Below are 23,291 nucleotides of genomic sequence, written 5' to 3'. Positions count from 1 at the left end.
AAGGTAAAATTTCCTGTTTCCAAGAATCTTAAGGTTTACTTGTCTCCACCAAGCAGTCAATTCTGCAGGGTCACCACAGTCTCATTTATGATTGAAGATTAAAAACCAAGCATGAATTCAAAAGACAAAAAAATACTAAGCAGATGGTCAAGTTAGAGAACAAGCAGCATAGGAAAATAAGAAAAGAACTCGTGAATGCATAAACCAGGACACAAGACCAAATTAAGGCAGACACAAGCAAGAAGTGGGTAAACCTAACTGACCAAAAGTGGGTCACATGTTTACCAAATTAAGTTTCCTACTCTTCTAGATTCCAAGCCTTCCTTAAAGTGTACAAAGCGTATTTATTTCACCATAATGCTAAGATCATTCCCCCACTGTAAACACAGGCAAGACCCAAACGTAATAAGCCTCCTTACCTCCTGGTCTGTAGGCAACATCATCTTCAGTGATGTAGGATGTTATCTCACCGGTATCTGTCCTTTCATAACAAGACTTTTTTTTCAGTGGTTTCTTCTTGTTCTTCTTCGTGGACTCCTCTGTGGTGGCACTATTGTTGTCATTGTCCTCGTCTTCACTGTGATCACTCTCAGCATAATTTTTGGCTCCTCCTTCCAAGGTACAGCTCCGGCGTGGCCTTGAATTCTCACTCTCTCTTGCTTTGTCTCTTTTCTCTCTCTCTCAGTCCCAGTCTCGGTCCTGGTCCTTCTCTTTGTCTTTGTCTGCTGTCATGATTCACCACGTGCCTTCTTCTGTCCTCTCACGGCTAAGCCTCCGTGAAAGGTAGACAGTAAGCCTGGGCTTCAGTCTTCTGAATTTCTCACTCAATTCCAGGGAAAATCCAACCACTCCAACCACCCCAATGTTTCAAAAATGCTAGGAGAGAAAAAAGAATGGTTTTAACGCTTTTTCATATTTGTTTCCTAAAATAATGGTTTGTTAAATGAATCTCTTACTTATGCATGCTTTACACCTAAAAACTTCGCAGAAGGCACAGGAGAAAAATTAAGTGTTAAAATTTTAAAAATACAGTTTTTGGTTTCAGCAAATGGTTTGGGGTTTTCTAAGACACCAATAATAAAAACTGTCTGAATGCCTAAGAGTAAACTACACTTCCTCTACCTTACATGTTTTCTCCTTTTTAAAGAAAAAGCAAAGCAATACCCTGGTTGACAACATACATTGGATATTATTATACAAAAGGAGCTTCATAACCCATAATATTAATTTAAAGAGGAAAGAATCTGTAGTAAAAATTATTTCCAGGCCAGGCACTGTGGTTCACTGAGCCTTGTAATCCCAGCATTTTGAGAAGCCAAGCCAGAAGGACCACTTGAAGCCAGGAGTTCAAGACCAACCTTGGCAACAAAGCGAGAGCCCATCTCCAACATAAAATAAAATATTTCTACCTGAAAAAATAGTAATAGTTTGCAGCACTGTCAAAAATGTCTCAGGATAGGCCAGGCACAGTGGCTCACGCCTGTAATCCCAGCACTTTGGGAGGCCAAGGCAGGTGGATCACGAGGTCAGGAGATCGAGATCACCCTGGCTAACATGGTGAAATCCTGTCTCTACTAAAAAATACAACAAAAATTAGCTGGGTGTGGTGGTGTGCGCCTGTAGTCCCAGCTACTCAGGAGGCTGAGGCAGGAGAATGGTGTGAACCCAGGAGACGGAGCTTGTAGTGAGCTGAGATTGCACCATTGCACTTCAGCCTGGGCGACAGAGCGAGAGACTCCATCTCAAAAAAAAAAAAAGAAAAAAAAGTCTCAGGATATCACATAGAGCACTATATTCTAAAGATATTTTCTGGCTACTTCTACAAACTCCCAGAACTTCCTTCAAGAATAAAAATAATATTTAACTCAAACGAAAGTGAGAGATTCAGAACAAGATTTTTCCACCTTCAGTTACATTTTACACATCTTTTCATCCTACCATTTTCAGTTATGTTCCAAGGAAAATGATCTCTCTAAAGATGTATTACTGGCCAGGCATGGTGGCTCACACCTGTAATCACAGCACTTTGGGAGGCCAAGGCGGGGGGATCACGTGAGGTCAGAGGTTCGAGACCAGCCTGGCCAACGTGGTGAAACCCTGTCTCCACTAAACACAAAAAGTAGCTGGGCACGGTGGCACACACCTATAGTCCTGGCTACTTGGGGAGGCTGAGGCAGGAGAATCGCTTGAACCTAGGAGGCAGAGGTTGCAGTGAGCCGAGATCACACCACTGCACTCCAGTTTGGGTGAAAGACTCCGTCTCAAAAAAGAAAAGAAAATGTATTATCTCTGCCTTAACAAATCCTAACAGCTTCCAGAAACAACCTTCCATCTTTCGGGAATATTAAGTGGTTTTTACAGTCTTCCAAATTTCTACTATAAATGGTATCCCTAATAAAGTCCTCCCCAAAAAGAAACCCAACAAGAAAAGTCTGAGGTTTTAAGCATCTGTAATGGGAAAAGTGAATCCCAAACTCCAACCCAACACAGTTCTTACAAATATTTTACAGCAGGAAAAAATTTTGTCTTTCTAAGTCAGTTTTGGAATAGACCTAACAATAAATTTATAAATAAATAATTCATCTTTTGTTTTTCTTATGATCTTCCCCAATACGCTATCTCACTTATTCCACAAATCTTTACTAAATACTATGTGCCAGATGTTAAAACTAAAACCACAATGGAGGAGAAAACTCATGGTCCTTGTTCTCAATGCTCAAATGCAACAAAAGGAGGCAACTGATCAATCTAAGAAGCTTCTGTTTCTCATGCAACTAGGGCGAGAAAGGAAACAGTGCATATAAACAAACAAAAGATTGGTCCTCTTTACTTAACAACCACAAACAAATCGGTTTGCAGTTATATGCTTCAGATGCAAAGAAAATTCTCTTTGGTCAGCCAGGCATGGTGGCTCATACCTGTAATCCCAGCACTTTGGGAGGCCGAGGTGGGCGGATCAAGAGGTCAGGAGATCGAGACCATCCTGGCTAACACGGTGAAACCCCATCTTTACCAAAAACACAAAAAATTATCCGGGCGTGGTGGTGGGCGCCTGTAGTCCCAGCTACTCGGGAGGCTGAGTTAGGAGAATCACTTGAACCCAGGTGGCAGAGGTTGCAGTAAGCTGAGATCACGCCACTGCACTCCAGCCTGGGCAACGAGACTCCATCTCAAAAAAAAAAAAAAAAAGAAAGAAAGAAAGAAAAAAGAAAATTCTCTTTGGTCATGCTAAAACCGTAACAATTACCATATATTCTCTGCAGCGCTCTTAGGTCAAACCTCATACCAGAAAAGACCTCCTCATAAGCATCTCAAATATCCTTAGACATTCAGCAAAATAGAAAGTGTTTAGTCTTTGGGAGATAGGTGATGAAGGAGCAATCATACATCATAAGCTACATTAGAAGAAGGAACGCATGTAGCACAAAACTAGATTACTTCCTTCTATGTAAGAAACATGCTTTCAAATAGGATTTCCATTTTCTAAACATATTTCAAGAAAAGGAAAAATTATCACTGCCTACAAAAGTTTTGCCCAGATGAACTGTCTGCTAAACAGATATTCATAAACTCCCAAGTCCTGGTAGGCTACTAGTGCTAGCAACTGAAAATACAGAGACATACTACTTCCTCGACGAGTCTTAAGTTTAGAGCATGAACAAGCCAATCTTGAAAGAAAGAAAATTATCAGGCCAGGGGCAGTGGCTCATGCCTGTCATCCCAGCACTTTGGGAGGCTGAAGCGGGCAGATCACCTGAGGTCAGGAGTTCGAAGCCATCCTGGCCACCATGGTGAAATCCTGTCTCTACTAAAAATACAAAACTCAGCTGGGTGCGGTGGTGGGTGCCTGTAATCCCAGCTACTCGGGAGGCTGAGGCAGGAGAATCGTTTGAACCCAGGAAGCGGAGGTTGCAATGAGCCGAGATTGTGCCATTGCACTCCAGCCTGGGAGACAGAGCGAGACTCTGTCTCAAAATAAAAAACAAACAAACAAAAAATGATCAGCTAATACCATTATTAAAATGTTCCTCTTTGACCCTGAAAACTCATCAGTGTCTACTGGGAGTCCAAAAAGAATGAAAAGCTTGGGCTGAAAACCTCTCCACTGCAACTGCAGTTTCGGACAGAAACACTTCTGATAACTTTAAGATGGAGCACCCAACACAAGAATGGATGGATGGATGGATGGATGGATGTGTGGATGAAACGATGGAAGCAGGGATGGATGATGGATGAGTGGGTGCATGAATGGAAGGATGGATAAATGGATGGATGGGTGGTGAGTGGGTGGTTAGGTAGAATGGATGGGTAGATGGATAGAACTGGTGGGTGGGTGGATTGGGTGGGTGGCTGGGTGGATAGTGTGGGTGGGGGGATGAATAGTGTGGGTGGGGGGTGGGTGAATAGGATGGGTGGGTGGGTGGGTGGATGGATAGTGTGGGTGGGTACGTGGATGGGTGGATAGATAGGGTGGGTGGGTGGATAGATAGGGTGGGCAGGTGGGTGGATAGATTGGGTGGGTGGGTGGGTGGATGGATGAATAGGATAGGTGAGTGGGTGGATGGGTGGGTGGGTGAGTGGGTGGATGGGTGGGTGGGTGGATGGATAGTGTGGGTGGATGGGTGGATAGGGTGGGTGGGTGGGTGGATGGATGAATAGGATAGGTGGATGGGTGGATAGATAGGGTGGGTGGGTGGATAGATAGGGTGGGCAGGTGGGTGGATAGATTGGGTGGGTGGGTGGGTGGATGAATAGGATAGGTGAGTGGGTGGATAGGTGAGTGGGTGGATGGGTGGGTGGGTGGGTGGATGGATAGTGTGGGTGGGTGGATGGATGAATAGGATAGGTGGATGGGTGGATAGATAGGGTGGGTGGGTGGGTGGATAAATTGGGTGGGTGGGTGGATGGATGAATAGGATAGGTGGGTGGGTGGATAGATAGGGTGGGTGGGTGGATAGATTGGGTGGGTAGATAGGGTGGGTGTGTGGGTGGGTGGATAGTGTGGGTGTGTGGGTGGGTAGGTAGGGTGGGTGGGTGGATGGATGAATAGGATAGGTGGGTGGGTGGGTGGATGGATGACAGGATAGGATAGGTGGGTGGGTGGATGGACAGTGTGGGTGGGTGGGTGGATAGGGTGGGTGAGTGGATGGATGAATAGGATAGGTGCGTGGGTGGGTGGATGGATGATAGGATAGGTGGGTGGGTGGATGGATGGATGCTAGGATAGGTGGGTGGGTGGATGGGTGGGTGGGTGGATGGACAGTGTGGGTGGGTGGGTGGATAGACAGGGTGGGTGGGTGGGTGGATAGAGAGGGTGGGTGGGTGGATGAATAGGATAGGTGGGTGGGTGGGTGGATGGATGATAGGATAGGTGGGTGGGTGGATAGGTGGGTGGGTGGATGGACAGTGTGGGTGGGTGGGTGGATGGACAGTGTGGGTGGGTGGGTGGATAGAGAGGGTGGGTGGGTGGATGAATAGGATAGGTGGGTGGGTGGGTGGATGGATGATAGGATAGGTGGGTGGGTGGATAGGTGGGTGGGTGGATGGACAGTGTGGGTGGGTGGGTGGATAGACAGGGTGGGTGGGTGGGTGGATGAATAGGATAGGTGGGTGGGTGGATGGATGGATGGATAGGATAGGTGGGTGGGTGGATGGGTGGATGATAGGATAGGTGGGTGGGTGGGTGGATGGATGACAGGATAGGATAGGTGGGTGGGTGGATGGACAGTGTGGGTGGGTGGGTGGATAGGGTGGGTGAGTGGATGGATGAATAGGATAGGTGCGTGGGTGGGTGGATGGATGATAGGATAGGTGGGTGGGTGGATGGGTGGATGATAGGATAGGTGGGTGGGTGGATGGGTGGATGGACAGTGTGGGTGGGTGGGTGGATAGACAGGGTGGGTGGGTGTGTGGATAGAGAGGGTGGGTGGGTGGATGGATAGGATAGGTGGGTGGGTGGATGGGTAGGTGGGTGGATAGGATGGGTGTGGGAGTGGTGGATGGATGGTGGATAGACAGGTGGGTGGATAGGATGGGGGTGGATAGGATGGGGGATGGTGGGTGGGTGGACAGGATGGGTATGGGGGTGTGTGGATAGGATGGGTGTGGGGGTGGTGGATGGATGGATACATGGATGATTCAGAGACCAAATTAAATTGTCCTCAGCAACAACATTAAAAAACAAAAAACAGAAGAACAAGAAACTGTTCCCTTCTCTGAGGAGGCAGCCGTAGCAGAACTAACTGATTAAAAACCACCTCCTGAATTTTATGAGAATCAGAAAAGTCCAACTACAAATTGGGCCATTCTGAGACAATTAAGTCAAAATATGTGAATTCATTTACACAAATATGGGAAGGAAAGAAGCTCCTGGTGAAATGAGAGGAGAGGTTTGCAGGGCCCTGAGGAAGAGGCAGGGGATGCCACCCAAGGGTCAGGGACCTGGAGACGCTGCAGGCCCTGTGGAGGGAGGGGTGGCTGGAGTCAACCAGAGAGGACACCAAGGGGGCAGTAGGCACAAGGAGCGAGAGAAGAGGGAGGTGAGGCAAGAGTCCCCCCACTCTTAGGGGTTGGGGAAAAAAAGGTAAATATGTGAGTATATATAAAAGACAATATTTTCCTCGTAATTTTTTGAAAGGTACATTCATACTGAAGCAAACAACAATACTATATATATTGTGATGTCTATAGCATAGATGTAATATGTACACTTGCCACAGCAAGGACCGGGAAGGCACCTGGTTGCATGACAGTGACCAGCTTCTTACACTGCACAAGGCGGGGTACAGTATTAACTCTAAGCAGACTGTGGAAAGTTCAGTATCTACAGTGTCATCTCTAGACCAGCCACTAAAATCACGCAACAAAGGAAGCCAACAGATAAAAAACGGAATTCCATGAATCTGCTTAAATGAAGTTTTAGAAATGGCAAAACTAATCAATGGTGGAAAAGAAACAGAACAGAGGGAGAAAGAGTTTTTAAGGCCTAGGGGTGGGGAGTGGGAGAAGGTGGGAACTGACTGGAAAATGGCGGGAGGGAATTCTCTGGGCAACGGTCATACTGCACAAACCCCCATCAAGGCTTATTGCTTCTGTCAAAACTGAAGTGGTGGCTGGGCGTAGTGGCTCACGCCTGTAATCCCAGCACTTTGCGAGGCTGAGGAGGGCAGATCACAAAGTCAGGAGTTTGAGACCAAACTGACCAACACAGTGAAACCTTGTCTCTAATAAAAATACAAAAATTAGCAGGGCATGGTGGTGCGTGCCTCTAATCCCAGCTACTCAGGAGGCTGAGGCAGGAGAATTGCTTGAACCTGGGAGGCAGAGGTTGCAGTGAGCCAAGATCGCTGCATTGCACTCTAGCCTGACAGAGCGAGACTCCGTCTCAAAAAAAAAAACAAAAGAAAACTAAACCAAAAAAAACTGAAGTGGTGAAAACACTCAGATGACACACTTAAAATATGTGCATTTCACTAAATGTAGGTTTTACCTTTAAATGAAAAGAAAAAAAGGAACCCCAACAAAATATTAGACTGTGGTACTGAGGACTATCAGTTACACACTCTGTGCTGAATGAATAAAAACGAGCCGCTGGGGCGAAGGCAGGGAGAGGAGCTTTGTCACCAAGAGCATGGATCCCTCCCAGGGCCGGCCGCGCACTTGGGGCAGCCCTGGGCATCAGCAGAGCTGGCAGAAGCTGGGGATGAGGTCACACTCCCTACTTCTACCAGCCGCAGAGTCTGGGGCTCTCTTCCTCGTCTCATTTCATATTCCTCAGGTTCTTCCTCTCACTTTAAATGATGAAGTCAACACATAAACAATTTTAACTTCATATAATAAAAATAGCCACTCACTAATGTCATCTTTGTCAAATTATTTATACTTAACCTCTCTGTGTCTGTTTTCTTATTGCTAAAATACGGACAAAAATAGAACCTGACTCATGGAGCTGTTATGAGGATTAAATGAAATACATGCGACACCCTCAGAGCAGCCTCCTGCACCTGGGGAACACCAACACGACCCCACCGCATCCACCTGCAGCCTGCTGCCCCTCACTGCACACACCTGGGGAACACTCACATGCCTCCACCACATGGCTCCCCTGAGTCTGCTGCCCCTCACCGCACACACCTGAAGAACACTGACACACCCCCACCGCATCCCCCTGAGCCTGCTGCCCCTCACCGCATCACACCTGGGTAACACCGATATGCCCCCACCGCATCCCCCTGAGCCTGCTGCCCCTCACCGCACACACCTAGGGAACACTCACATGCCCCCACCGCATCCCCCTGAGCCTGCTGCCCCTCACCGCACACACCTAGGGAACACTCACATGCCTCCACCGCATCCCCCTGAGCCTGCTGCCCCTCATCACATCACACCTGGGGAACAATGACACGCCTCCACCGCATCGCTCCCAAGTCTGCTGCCCATCACTGCACGTGCCTAAAACACTGACACGCCCCCAGGCATCGCTCCTCTCTGTAGCCTGCTGCTCCTCACCTCATATCTTTATTAGCAATTGTAAAAGGAAAAATAACAATGATAAATTAACTTCCTCAATACAATATTAATGGTATGCTGGTTTAAAAGCCTTCCACCTATTTAAAAAACAACCCACACATATAAGTGTTTTGAGAAATGACACACTGCACGACGTGTGGCACAACGCAGTGTGGAAAGTTCAGAATTTACACTGTCATCCCTAGACCAGCCACTAAAATCACGCAATGAAGGAAGCCAACAGGAATTCCATGATTCTGCTTAAATGAAGTTTTAGAATAGGCGAAACTGATCAGTGGTGGAAAAGAAACAGAATCGAGGAAAAGAATAGAAAAAAGGCCTGGGAGTCGGGGTGCAGTGAAGGTGGGAACCGACTGGAAAATGGCCTGAGTTCTCACATATGAAAGATACTCTACCAGGAACCCGGAGTCAGGAGAATCTCCCAGAGGTGGCGTGCAAGTTCTGTGAGTATCTATTTGTGTCTGGGTAGAGTTTACACACCACACAGTGCTTCCCGCACAACCTAAATACTCCGTGCTTTCAAAGTATCTCATTAATTTTACTAATTTTTTTTTTTTTTTTTTTTTTTTGAGACGGAGTCTTACTGTTGCCCAGGTTGGAGTGCAGTGGTGCCATCTTGGCTCACTGCAACCTCTGCCTCCCGGGTTCAAACGATTCTCCTGCCTCAGCCTCCCGAGTAGCTGGGATTACAGGCGCCCGCCACCACACCCGGCTAATTTTTATATTTTTAGTAGAGATGGGGTTTCACCATATTGGTCAGGCTGGACTCAAATTTCTGACCTTGTGATCCGCCCGCCTCGGCCTCCCAAAGTGCTGGGATTACAGGTGTGAGCCATAGCGCCTGGTCAATTTTACTAATTTTACTATAACTAGGTTGTTAGCATTATTCGCAAGCTTCTAAATTTTATTAAAATGCCCAAAACAGAGTAGGGGTGAGGGTTGTTCCTCTTCCCCATACACTAAATCTCTTCCTATTTCAAACAGTTTAATCTTTTTTCAAGTCTAGACTATAATCCTTCTAGCACTAGTTCCTACATATACATGTTTTAATTAGAGTCAGTAAGAAACCTAAGGATAGGCTGGGCGTGGTGCCTCACACTTGGAATCCCAGCACTGTGGGAGGCCGAGGTGGGCAGATCACCTGAGGTCAGGAGTTCAAGACCACCCTGACCAACATGGTGAAACCCTGTCTCTACTAAAAATACAAAAATTAGCCGGGTGTGGTGGCAGGTGCCTGTAATCCCAGCTACTCAGGAGGCTGAGGCAGGAGAGTCGCTTGAACCCGGGAGACAGAGGTTGCAGTGAGCTGAGATCGCACCATTGCGCTCCAGCCTGGGCGACAATGCGAGACTCTGTCTCAAAGAAAAAAAAGAAACCTAAGCATATAATTTCTTTCTGGTAATTCTATTGATGCTTTTATGCAAATGTCCCAAATAATTAAACAAATGATTCCATAATGCTCCCTTCTTAAGAGTTAATCTAATGTCACTGTTGAAAGTATAAAAGAAATACAAATGAAACCTTAATTAGAATGAGTAACACTTTTTCAATTTATTGACATTATGTAGCAAACTAAAACAGACATTACATAGCAAACTAAAACATCGAGGCTTACCATGATTTAAAGTTTTAAAAGCATTAAATAAATATAATCCAGACAAACTTACATGCAGAACTAAAAATGTTACTCCATGGAAATCAACTCATCCACACACATGCCTCCACAGGCTCCACAGGAGATGAGGCCACCAAAGCATCATGATGCCACGTGGCTTCTTCCTAGCTCTCAGCTAACGCATTCACAACCTTGTATGCATGCAACCCAGGTAACCTAAAGCCCAACTCTCATGTCAGAGTTTTTCCCAATGAAAGCTTCTGTAGGCCAGTTTTTTCTTCTTTTTCTTTTTTTTTAAAATAGAGATGGGGTTTCGCCCTGTTGCCAGGCTGGTCTTGAACTCCTGGCCTCAAGTGATCCACCTGCCTTGGCATCCCAAAGTGCTGGGGTTACAGGTGTGAGCCAGTGCACACCTGGCCTTGCATGCCAGCTTTTGAAAAATATAAAGTTAAAAATAAGAAAGTAGGGCCAGGCACGGTGGCTCACGCCTGTAATCCCAGTGCTTTGGGAGGCTGAGGCAGGCGGATCACAAGGTTAGGAGATCGAGACCATCCTGGCTAATAACAGTGAAACCTTGTCTCTACTAAAAATACAAAAAATTAGCCTGGCATGGTGGCAGGCACATGTAGTCCCAGCTACTCGGGAGGCTGAGGCAGGAGAATGGCGTGAACCCGGGAGGCAGAGCTTGCAGTGAGCCGAGATCACGCCACTGCACTCCAGCCTGGGCGACAGAGCAAGACAGTGTCTCAAAAAAATAAATAAAAATAAGAAAGTAGAATACAGATGTTCAAATTCAAGTTAAACTTCACTAGAATCTACAGCTACATAATATATGAGAGGTAGTCATTGGATAAAGGAAAAAATTAAAGATAAAAAGTATGAGTTGGTGACAGGAGTTACTACTGTGGCCATTGAAAAGAAAAACCAAAAGGGAAAAAAGCACTTGTACTATGGCGGCTTTTCATCCACCCAACACCTCCTGCCCCTAGGTTTAACAGATGCTCTACAGGTGAGCCCCTAGTAGGTGGCAGGAACTGCTAGGCTCTAGTGATTTAAAAAGTCAGTCTCTGCCAAAGCCAAAGTCTTGGGCAGAAATAGAACACAGCACATAAGGTCTAGGATAAGGATGCAACAACAAAATGACTGGTATCTATGAACCAATAATGGGGATGGGGGTATCACAGGTAACCAGTGTCCAGTCAGAGAGAACAGCCTCTCCAAGGACACAGGAGAGAGAAAACACAGTGAGTAGGAGGAACTGCGCCCACAGACAGAGGTGTGTACGGACAGGCAGGGGGCAGATCACAAAGGCCATGGCACATCATGCTAAGACCCGTAAGCCAGAAATGAGGCTCCTGCATGCATTTGACCAGGACCATTCCAGTGACACAAGGGAACTGATGTTAGAGACTAAGAGGGGGCCAGTGAGACCAGAGGGGGTTATGGAAGCAGACCCAGGCCAGGGAGACCAAAAAGGGTTACAGTGGGCAGACCCAGGCCAGGAGACTAGAATGTTAATGAGGCTAGACCTAGGTCACGATCAGAGTTGGGCACATTAGTGTTATTTCTAAAAAGAATTAAGGTACCAATGCTTCTAAACTATTTAATTAGAAAATAAAATGGAGCAGCTACGAAGTTGTTTCTTGTAGACTTTAAACAATGACATCAACTGACTTGCATTCTAACACGGATTTCTGACCAGAAGCAAAGTGGAGTTAGGCTAGGCTGGGGCCATGCTGGTTTCCTGAAGACTATTCTAATCTACATCCTGCTTCCCTGGCATACTGCCTCAAATCTAAGCCTGCGTCCAGAGAAGTGTGCCATGTATGTGACCACCATGGCAAGTGTGGTAGGGAGAGAAACAGGGGAGAAAGGGGAAGTGGGAGGGGAAAGGAAGGAGAGGAAGAAAGGAAGGTACAGGGGGAAAGAAAGGGAAACCCTGAGGGAACACTGAACCGGGGCTGTAACGGTGTCACTGGAGACAAATCTAAAGATATTTAGGACTTGGTCATAGACCAGCTGGAGGGGATAAAAAAGGGCATCTCTATGACAGGCCTTGGCCTCTGGCTGGAGGGGACTAGAAGGGAAGGACAGAGCAGGTCAGGGTTGGTGTCTTGGTCTGTTTTGTGTTCCTGTAACAGAATACCACAGAGCAGGTAATTTATAAAGAAAAGAAATGTATTTCTTACAGTTCTGGAGGCTGCAAAGCCCAACAGTAAGAGCCTGCATCTGCTGAGGGCCTTCCTGCTGGGACATCCCATGGTGGAAGGCAGAAGGGGAAAGGGCGAGAGAGCCAGAGAGCAAGCCAGCAAGAGGAGCCCCACACCGGCCTTCACAAAAACCACTCTCAGGTGACAAGGATATTACCTCATTGTAATGGCAGTGGCAGAGCCCTCGTGACCTACCCACATCCCAACACTGCTGCACTGGGGATTAAGTTTCTAAGATGCAAACTTCGGGGGAAACATGGGAACCATGGCAGGCTGGAAGACAGAAACCTGCCTTTGCCACACTGAGCTACTGGGAACCTTCACTGGCAGCTGGAGGTCTGGTTGAGCCTCTAGGTTTTTTGGACTCATCAGTGAGACTGGCAAAACCACAGCTGAAAAGGTCACGAATTATAAAGCAAAAAGAAAGAAGAAAAAGGAGAGAAGTCTGAGGAATAACATCATCAAAAGTGCAGGAAAGCAGAGGAGAAACTGAAAACAAATGTCCAGAGAAGAGGAAAACCAGCAGTGCCAGAACTGGCGGAGGCAGCGAGATCCCAGCCGGCCCGGCACACCCAGGCTGCAGAAGCCACCATCCGGGGCAGGCGCCTCGCAGCCATATTTATTCCAAACAAAACCCCCCCCAAAAAAAACCCTTCCTGGGGATTCCTCTGTGTAGGAAACCCACAAGAACAAACGAGAGGTAAGAAACAAAACCAAGAGTATCCAATGAACCTGGCCAACATGAGGTCATCTGGATGGAGACATCCATGAAGCAGAATGCAGGGTCCAGAAGTGAACCCAAATAGATGTGGGAGTAAACGAGAGACAGCTCAGATCTGGGAGGGAGAGCAGAGACTATTTAACAGATGGCACTGGGACAAATGGGCTGTCATCTGGAAAATATAAAACTAACTTTGTACCTTATACCAAATCAATTCCAGATGGATCTGTCTGATATAAAAAGAGAATGACACAAGTTCCATACCAGGCGACACTGCAGGGGGCTGTCTTTAGAATGTACGGGGTGTCATGTGTATTATGTATGCACAATACATGCATATGTACAATACGTATAAGAAATGCATTATACATTATGAATTATGACACGAAACCCAGAAGCCACACCAAAAAGGACTGATAAATATAGCATTAAAAAAAAAGAAAAGAAAACAATTGCATGGCAAAGTCAAAAGACAAGATTAAAAACCCAGAAAACAAATACATGCAATTCCTACTAACGACGATTCCTTGAAACTTACGGAGTTTCTAAAAACTAAACCCAGCCAGGCACGGTGGCTCACGCCTGGAATCCCAGCACTTTGGAAGGCCGAGGTGGGTGGATCCCTTGAAGTCAGAAGCTTGAGACCAGCCTGGTCAACATGGTGAAACCCCAACTCTACTAAAAATACAAAAAAAAAAAAAAAAAAAATTAGCCAGGCTTGGCGGCACATGCCTGTAATCTCAGCTACTTGGGTGGCTGAGGCAGGAGAATTGCTTGAACCCGGGAGGCAAAGGTTGCAGTGAACCAAGATCACACCAGTGCACTCCAGCCTGGGTGACAGAGTGAGACTCCGTCTCAAATAAAGTAAAAATTAAAAAAAGAAAAGACCAAGAACTCAACAGAGATGAGCAAAGGAGACAAACAGCTCACCAAATATCAATGAAATAGTTTACTTGAAACAATATTCAACCTCACTCCTAAGATAAAATTACACCACACCAGGGTAAGTCTCCACCTAACTGAATGGCCGCAACCAGCAAGTGGCTAACTCACTGGGCTCGTTAAAGGTTAGGGAAACAGGCCTTGTACGTGGCTGTGGGAATTCTAAAAGCAGATCTTGGCAACAGGTAAAATAATTACAAAAGCACAGACCGTTTGACCCAACTCCACTTCCAGATTTCTACTTCACAGGTAGACTTACCTGAATGTGAAAGGTCCCATCTGTTGTCTGTAACATGTAGGTGATATGTATATAATATGTAAATGACACTGCACTGGTTTGTAATAATACGATGGAACAAAATGTTATCAACAGGGCCTGATTAAATAACACATTTGTGCCACTGAACAAGCTCTTTATGGACTGACAGAGAAGCCTCATCTGGAAAGACTGCCAAGAGAAGACCAGGAGGCACCTGTGTGTGCAGTGGGACATCAGGTACCTACTTGTAAATACATATGGTTTATCTGGAAGGTTCTACGAGGAAGTGTGCTGTCTGCAAAGAGGGGAACTGGATGGCTGGGAAGAGGGTAAGAAACATGTTTTTTACATGTGAAATAAAAGTCATCAACACCCAGGGAAAGGAGAACCTTGCCTGACCCTTAAAACGTCCCGGGTGCCCTTCCCTGCCATCTGCGGGAGAAGGGACTTTCCATGCAGCAGCCTCTGGCACTTTTCCATTTCCTACCCCTGGTTACATTACCGATTTAAAATCTTTCTTCACTGAAGAGACTGCTGAATACTTTTCTGTAAAAATTGTTTTTGTCAAAGAGGTTCAAGGCAAAAGGCAGGTCACAGGAGGCTGAGGAATAACTGAAGGTGAGGAACTAGAGACAGCAGGAGTGACTTCACGAAGCGTGGCCATGTTACAGCATGAAGAACAGCGTGTATGAAAGATCTTACGTGTATCTAAGCATGTGTATGGTTTCTTGAAAGAACGTGTGAACATATATGTGCACAAACACGTCTGGAAAGACACACAGCAACCTATTCGCAGGGACCAGCACCATCCAGCGGGATGGAAGGCCTTTTCTGCTAGCTGCTCAGGGAGGCCTCGGTGGTGAAGCGACCAAGAGAAGAGGGGCTGGTAGAGGAGAGTGGTGTTAAAGCCGGGGTTTTGTTGGCTGGTAGAGGTGAGTGGTGTTAAAGGTGGGGTTTTGTTGGCTGGTAGAGGTGAGTGGTGTTAAAGCCGGGGTTTTGTTGGCTGGTAGAGGTGAGTGGTGTTAAAGCCGGGGTTTTGTTGGCTGGTAGAGGTGAGTGGTGTTAAAGGTGGGGTTTTGTTGCCTGGTAGAGGTGAGTGGTGTTAAAGGTGGGGTTTTGTTGAAAATACAAATCAGAACCATTATGGTTTATGGGTCAGGTGAGGCTAGAGGTCAAAGACTGGACTGAAGGAGGGAGACAGAAATCACAAAGTTCAAACGCTGACCTACCAGTGACCCTGAGGAAACAGGGCTGTGACCAAACCAGTGGTGAGGGACCAGCCTTACACAGAAAGGAAACACAAGAGAAACTAAGGAGGTGTCCAGGCCCAGATAAGACATTTCAAGGGCCAGTGATTTTTCTGTGAGCCTGCAAAACACCCGCCCCACTGGCAAGCTGGGTAGTGAATGGCGGGCGGGGTCCACAGTGCCCCTCTCAGGGTGAGCGGCCAGGTCCAGGGCTTTGTGGCCGGCATGTGAAATCCTGTTCTGCTTAATCATGCCCTGATCAGACATGACACACGGCTGCTAGAAGAGCAACTCGGTCTTGCTTCTGTCTTCTCACTTTAAGTAGCTTCAGGTCTTTTAACCCAGAACAAAACAGAAACTGCTAAGAATTAACCTATTTTGTTAGTTCTGGATGATCTCTTTTTACCTTTGACAGGAAATGTTTCTACAATGTGTCAGGTCTCTCTACAATAAAAACATCTACAGAGACTGGAGAAAAAAATTACCTTGCTAAAACTAATTTCTAAACTGAGTATGTTAAGACTGAAGTCCAAAACCAAAAGCCCTTCAATAATGTACCCTAATTAGGTAACTTGCAGCTACACTTCTTACTTAAACTAACAAGATAACTACTGTTCCAACTGGCAGTTTTTCAAAAAAAAAAAAAAAAAAAAAAAAAAAAGGATCTTTTTCTAAAATCTAATCCCTCTAAGGTGGGGGGCGGGGGAGAATGCTAAAGTAGAAATTTTTCCTAACATAACAAAAATTTCTTCGTCATCAATTCAACAAAAAAAGATGCCCCGGCGCAAGTACCTCTTACTATTCTATTCTACTAGTTGGGCTCTGAAGTTTTAAGACTCATGTAGATTTGCTGGAAAAGCATGTTAATCCAAAAGGTAGATGAAGTTTACAGGACTAAAGAGAAAATGAGTAAACTAAAGCCTAAGTAAACAGTAAGCTTCACCCACAGTGACAAGACTAACGCAGATGCTTATCTCCAATTATCTTCGCACTTGAACAAATGATACCATCATATTACTCATCATACCCAAATATGACACAGAATTTCCAGTTTCTACAACTGTGCTCCAGAACACAGTAGAAAACAGCAAAACTCAAATGTGTGTTCAACTAAATGAGGCAAGTGTGAACTAGCTCATATCAAAGTAAATGGCCTTCATTTAATGTGAGGGCAAAGGACAGTAATTAAAGTACCACAGAATCCAAGCCATTACACAGTAGATGGCAGTGCTATTGCAGCTCCATCATGGCATCAACAAAAATACTACCACCAAGAAAGCAATCAGAACTGCATCCCAGCACGGTCATGCACTGCATAAGGATGCTTCCACCACTGACAGACCACATGGACCAGGGATCCTCTAAGATTCTAACAATGCATTTTTACTGTACCTATTCTGTGTTTAGATACACAAATACCACTGGGTTACAACTGCCTACGGTATTCAGTACAGTAACACGCTGTACAGGTTTATAGCCGAGGAGCAACAGGCTCTACAATGTGGCCCAGGGGTGTAGCGGGTTCTGCCACCCAGGTGTGTGCACTCTGTGGTGCTCACACAACAAGATCAGCTGAGGACGCTTTTCTCAGAACGTATACGTGTCCTTAAGCAGCACATGACTCAATTCTCATATCATGTACTGTACTGTACTATGAAAGAGCACAGTGTTTTAGACCTGTAACAGCTGGCCAAAAAATAAAAATAAAAATAAAAAAAGATCCACTATGTGCTAGAATATTATCTCCTGTATCTCCTGTAATGCAATAAAAAAAAAAAAAGCAACGTATACAAAGACAGCCAGAAGACTTAGTTCACAGACAAGTTCATAGACCAGGCGGTTCCCAGCTGCCCAGGAGAACGAGTGTTAAAGATGGAGACAAAACAGTGCTTTTAGGTCACAGCTATTCCTTTAACCATCAGTGACAACAGCTGCTCCAGAGACAGCCCATTCTTATGGAATGCTAGATGACTCTTGGCTGCTAGGCCCAGAGTTTAGGGCTAAGGGAGAAACCACTTTGCCTGATAACCAGACGATGAACTATCCCATGTTTCACCTCTGAACTGCAATGATTTTCAACAGCTTACAAAAAGCAACAAAGCAAAAGCTGTTGCTGATCTTTAGACAGACATTTTCAGCACGTTTATTCAGAGTATTTGTGTCTATCTGAAGTTTCTACAGTGCTTACCCTCAGGTACTCACAATGCAAGCCACAGGGAGTTCCAGAACTGTTCCACAGAACATATCCCTAAAGAAAGACCACCACCCCCACCACACCCCTGCACCAAAAACTTTAAAAACATCATTTTTTTAGTGCCCCCTTAAAAAAATCAGCCCCATGAAGCAGTTCATTATCCATACCCTGAGGATGCTGAAACACAAACAGCAGGGCCCTCACAGCTGGAGCTCAGGCCCCTGCCCACCAGGCCCTGCTCCCCCATACCTGTCACTGACCAAAGGCACCAGCCCAGAGGCTCTGTACTGACAGCACAGAGTTCCCTGCCACCTCCAACTGCAGCTCCCCAGGCTGGCTGAGGCCACACCTACACAGCTCTGCACACCACACCTAGCAATTTACCAGGTGGAACAGGAGCCCTCAGGACAGCCCTGCACCGACACGCATGCCAGCGGTCCACAGAGAATGCTCTAAGTGTTAGGCACAGTGCACAGGGATGAAGATAAAGAGCCTATTAACCATGAAGACAAAAGTCTACAAGCAAGCATGTGAAGCAACCCCAAGGTCCACCCGCTGAAGAACGCGTGAGCACAGCTTGGCCTCTTCACATGGGAATGCCACTCGGTCTCGAAAGAGGAGGAAGTGCTGACACACCCACAGCATGGAGGGGCCCTGACATCACCACACAGAGTGAAGGAAGCCAGTCACAAAGGGCCACACGGTGTGTGGTCCCTTACATGCTACGTCCAAAAAAGACACCCACAGAGACAAAAAGGGGTGGTCAAGGGTTGGGGGGAGGGGGAATGGGGAGCGACTGCTAATAGGCACTGGGTTTCTTTTTGGGGTGATGGAAACATTCAGTGGCAGTGGTCGTGCTTGCACAGCTATGTGACTATACTAAAAACCACTGACTTCACTTTAAAAGGGTGAAGTATGTATAGTATATGAATTCTCTTTCAATAAAGCTGTTATTTTTAAAATAAGAATAAGCATGTGCACATACCATAGCATATTTATTACCACTGACAAAAAGAAAAAACTGCAAAGGATTTAACTATTTCCAAAACTATGGTCTTTTATTTATGTAAAATAGGCATTGGAAAGTCTAAGCCAACTATCCCCCACAGTTGGCACCCTGGAACAGGCGACTGCAGGAGCAGCAAGCAGCAGCATTACCGGCCACTAGGCAGAGTACAACTAATTCAGCCTATCATCAGTGTGGCTACTGGAAGCATTTTTCTTTCTGAAAGTAAAACACAGGTATGTCTACTTTATACTCCCCCCACTTTTACACCTCTAGAAGTCCTCAGAATAATAAGAATTTTTAAATAAAAACACGGTTTGGATAAGGAATTGCAAATAATGACTATTTTGGAAAATACAGTTAAAATAAATTTAAAAAAATTTTTTGAGACAGGGTCTCATTCTGTTACCCAGGCTGGAGTGCAAGTGGCATGATCATACCTCACCTACAGCTTCTACCTCCTGGGATCAGGTAATCATCCCACCTCAGCCTCCCAAGTAGCAGGGACTACAAGTGTGTGCCACCACTCCTGGCTAATTTTTGTATTTTTTGTAGAGACAGGGTTTTGCTGTGTTGCCCAGGCTGGTGTTGAACTCCTGGGCTCAAGCGATCTGCCCATCTTGGCCTCCCAAACTTCTGGGACTACAGGCATAAGCCACCTTGCCAGGCTAAGAAATAAAAATTCAAACTGGATAAAGAATTTAAAAAGCAATTAACATTTGTATCTCTAAAAGAAAAACACAAAATCTCTAAGCTCAAAGAGTTCAAAACAAAATACAACAGGCTTACAAAAGAATGCAGACAGCTTTAATGGGGCTGCTTTTTCAGGAATATTTAGAAACTAAGAAAGCAAAATACTTAAATGCTAGATTTCATCTGAGTTGCCTGCTCCAAGCAATAAAGGGTTCATCAACGTCAGCCTTAGCTTTGAAGCAGCAACAGAAACGAAAGTTAAATGAATGGGGCTGAAATTAGCTTAGCAGTGACACTAGGGATGTAGGGAAAACTAGAAACCACAGTTGTTTTGAAATACAGAAATGACAGCCCAAGGTTACTCCTTATAATAATCCTCTCATTAAGGGTCACAGAATCTCCAGTTTTCCAAAGATGAAACAAAAAAATTGTCAGCTCCAAGTAACTATTCAAAAACCAATTTAGAACACATAAACGCTCATAGCCAAGATGTAAATAATTCAATCTATAAAACATGCCTTGCTTTAAGTTAGCATACCTCTATAAAAATAAATGTTAAAAGCCGGAGAGGCCATAAAGGAGAAAGCAGCATTTACTGCACCTCTGCTGGAAGCTCACGTATGTTACCTATGTAATCCTCAACACAAGCCTGTGGGGTAGGTTACATCCCCTCCACTGCAATAGGGACAACACTGAGAGGTAGAAGGATCCTGGCCAAGGTTGCACAGCTGGTAAATTCAGTGCCCATGGCCTTGGGGCTGGGGGGAGGGGGGGCAGTGCAGGGGTGAGCTGAGACGAATAGATTAGCTCCTTCATCTCGTCAAAGGGATTTCTGCTTGACAGAAAGGCTCTCCTATAAAAGACATTTTTGTTCCAGATTTAGCTCACTGCCCAACCAAAATAATAATCACCACTGTCTGCATAAAGTGATGCACCCGTGCTCACACATTAAGAATCCCCTTAAAGAGATGACTTTACTGTAGCAATAGCCATAGAAATTATTAGTGGGTGGAATCTACACAAAGGAGTAACAAACAGCACATGAAACTGACCATAAATGACTGAGATTCCATGAATAGGCGACAATTTACTGGCATGTTAAGGCTTACATAGATTACTAGAAACAACTACATTTCCTAGGACCCTCTGCGCAGCACACAGCCTGAAATGTAGGGTGGGAGCTGAACTTAAAAAGAAAACTATAGTCTTGGAGATAAATGTCACACACAAAAAAACCAATGTATGTACCACAACCACTTCTTAGAGGAAGACATTAAAAAGGAAAAGCCACAACCCAGGATTGAAAGACAGCTTTAAAAACACACACACACAAAACCTAGCAAACCAGACGGTGTTCTCAGCCACTCATAAAAGCAAAGTCTTATCAAAGTTTTAACTTTAAAGAGCTTAAAGACACTGCAAAGAGGCACTCAGCAAGACTGGTCCCGACTGCAACCTATTCCCTTCCAAAAAAAAATCAGTTTGTAATCTAAATACACATCACACCAAGTCAAAGTAATCTCTTCTGGCAGCAAAATTTTGGCACTGGATTGCAGGGGCCTGTTCAAAATAGCTGGAGCCCCAAACACTTTGCGTTTTCAGTTCTGAAACACTTAGACAAAAGTTCATATGGCTAAGTGGATGGCCAGGATGCCCTTCCGGTTCAATTTGGAGACGGGAAATCTTTAACCTAACCTATCATTCTTTAAGGCACCAGTGCCCTCCTACTCAAACGTCAGCCTGGGTTTTGTTTCTAAGGGTCGCCAATAAATAGGTTTCACGGGCATTTAAGGCTCTGGGAGTCTTTTTCTGTCTGTTACAGGTAGCCCGGCTCTTAAAAACGATCACACACAATGCTCACAGGCATGTGCACATTCATACACACGTGTGCACACATACATGCCCACATGCGACACACGCGTACATCATACAGCATGCACGTGTCCATAAATGAGCTCACAGGGACAGCCACGTCCCGCGCGCAGGCCCCCAGCGACACAGGCCCCAAGCAGGGCCTCCACCTGTATGGAGTGAGCGGCTCAGAAGGCGAAGCCCAGCGCCTTGCAATGTTCACCTCACCGGCGGCTTCTGGCATGGCCACGGCTCCTTCCTTTTCTAGTAATAAATACCAGATTTGGGGAAACCAAGGCGCCGCAATGTGTGTTATCTGTCACCCAAGGGTCCCATTAAGGGGACAAAGGCCTTATCGCGTTTGCAGCCGGCTAAGTGAAAGGAGGGCACTTGGGACTGTGAGCTCTGACCGCGGACGTCTCCCGCACCGCTCCCGCGGATCCTCGGACCCAGGGCCCCTGCAGCCGCTCCTGCCCAAGGGGCGCGAGGCGGAGATCTGGAGGCTTTGGGGCACGCAGAGGAGACTGAGGGTGTGGGCTCAGGGCCGCGGTGCGGTCTTGGGGCTTGAAATGCAGACTTAGGGTGACGAGTGCGGGCTTAGGATGGGGGCTTGGGACACAGGGTGGGGACTTGGGATGTACGGTGGAGGCTTGGAGAGGTGGGGCACACATTTGGGGTGCGACACAGAGGCTTAGGATGGGGCTTGGGACACGGGCTGGGGGCTCGTGGTGCAGGCTGGAGGCATGGGTGGGGGGGTCGCGGTGCAGGCTTGGAGGCCTGGGTGGCGGCTCGCAGTGCAGGCTGGAGGCTTGGCGTACAGAGTTGGGGATGCAGGGTTGGGGTACAGAGCAGAACTCGGGGCGGGCACGCACCTTGTGGCAGGCCGGGCAGGTGGCCCCCGCTGCCGTTCAGGCTGCTCTGGATCTGCGTGAGCTCCTGGCGCAGCATCTGCTTCTGGTGGAAGCTGAAGGCCCGGTGGTTGGAGGACATGGTGAACGGCAGCAGGAACTCATCGCCCGTGTGGCCCTCGTTGAGCTGCAGCCCGTAGATGCGGATGATGGAGTCATGTGCGTGAGCTTGCGGTGGAGCACGCCCGCCGCCTCGCGCTGCTCCGAGTCCAGCAGCGCCAGCGACACCAGCAGCTTGCTGCGCACCACCTCGTCCGTCAGGTTGGTGAAGCTGCCCAGGTCGGCCGGGTTGTTGGCCTTGATCTCCGAGTCGCGCAGCGAGTGGTAGTCCTTGCGGGCCAGTTCCTCCAGGCAGGAGCCGAAGAAGCGGAGCTCGAGCGGCATGCACAGGTCCAGCAGGCCGCATAGGAACTCCACGCGCTGCGGCGACGGCAGCTCCGAGAACCAGCGGTACACGCCGTCCCTCTGCAGCGGGCAGCGCTTCTCCACCATGCTGCCGCCCGCGCCGCGCCGCGACCCGGGGCCCGCGCGGGGGACGCCGGGGGGTGACGGGGGCCGGGGCCGGGGCGCGCCAGGACCGGGGGCGCGCGGGCCGGGGTCGGGTCCGGGCGAAGGCGCGCGGGCGCCGCGGACCGGGCGGGCGCCGGGGCGGGAACCGGGGCCGGGCAAGGCTCCCGTCAGGGGCCGGCGGGCGGGCGCGCGCGGGGCGCCGGGGGGAGACCCGCGGCGGCCGGGGATGACGAGCGGCCTTGGGCCCGCCGCTCACGGGGAGGCGCCTTACCCGCGCCCGTGCCCGTGCCCAGCAGCGGCCGGTGAGCGGCAGCAGCGGCGGCTGCTCCTCGTCGTTGTCGTCGTCGTCGCCTGGAAGGCGGCCGCCCCCATCTCCCCCCGCGCCGCAGGGTCTGTCACTGCGGGCCCCAGGCCGACCGTTACCCCGGGCCGCGGGCGCGGCATCGCAGCCTTGGGAGCGCTGGGGGCCGCGGCCGCGGAACGGCCGCTGGAGGGGGAGGGACGCGCGGCGGCAGTCGCGGAGGGATCCTGCCGGGACTTGCTGGCCTTGCTGCTCCCGCGCGGCGGACGGGCGGCGGACGGACGGCGGCGGCGGCGACGACGGCA

General features: G+C 47.6%; 1 long non-coding RNA gene and 1 pseudogene across 1 annotated transcript; one reads left to right on the top strand and one right to left on the bottom strand.

Moving 5' to 3' along the window:
* LOC129531436 (zinc finger CCHC domain-containing protein 2-like) overlaps positions 1-22,684 on the bottom strand; it is a 139,351-nt pseudogene extending 116,667 nt beyond the window's left edge.
* Positions 11,390-21,372, top strand: LOC129531437 (uncharacterized). The gene is made up of 4 exons (XR_008676657.1): positions 11,390-11,420; positions 12,336-12,495; positions 18,793-18,959; positions 21,239-21,372. It is a non-coding gene; the product is annotated as an uncharacterized lncRNA (long non-coding RNA).
* Positions 22,685-23,291: the final 607 nt, after the last annotated feature.

Source organism: Gorilla gorilla, chromosome 12 (assembly GCF_029281585.2).
Source record: "Gorilla gorilla gorilla isolate KB3781 chromosome 12, NHGRI_mGorGor1-v2.1_pri, whole genome shotgun sequence".
NCBI lineage: Eukaryota > Metazoa > Chordata > Mammalia > Primates > Hominidae > Gorilla > Gorilla gorilla.
Note: the sequence above shows the minus strand (reverse complement) of the source record. Positions and strands in the feature narration are given on the sequence as shown.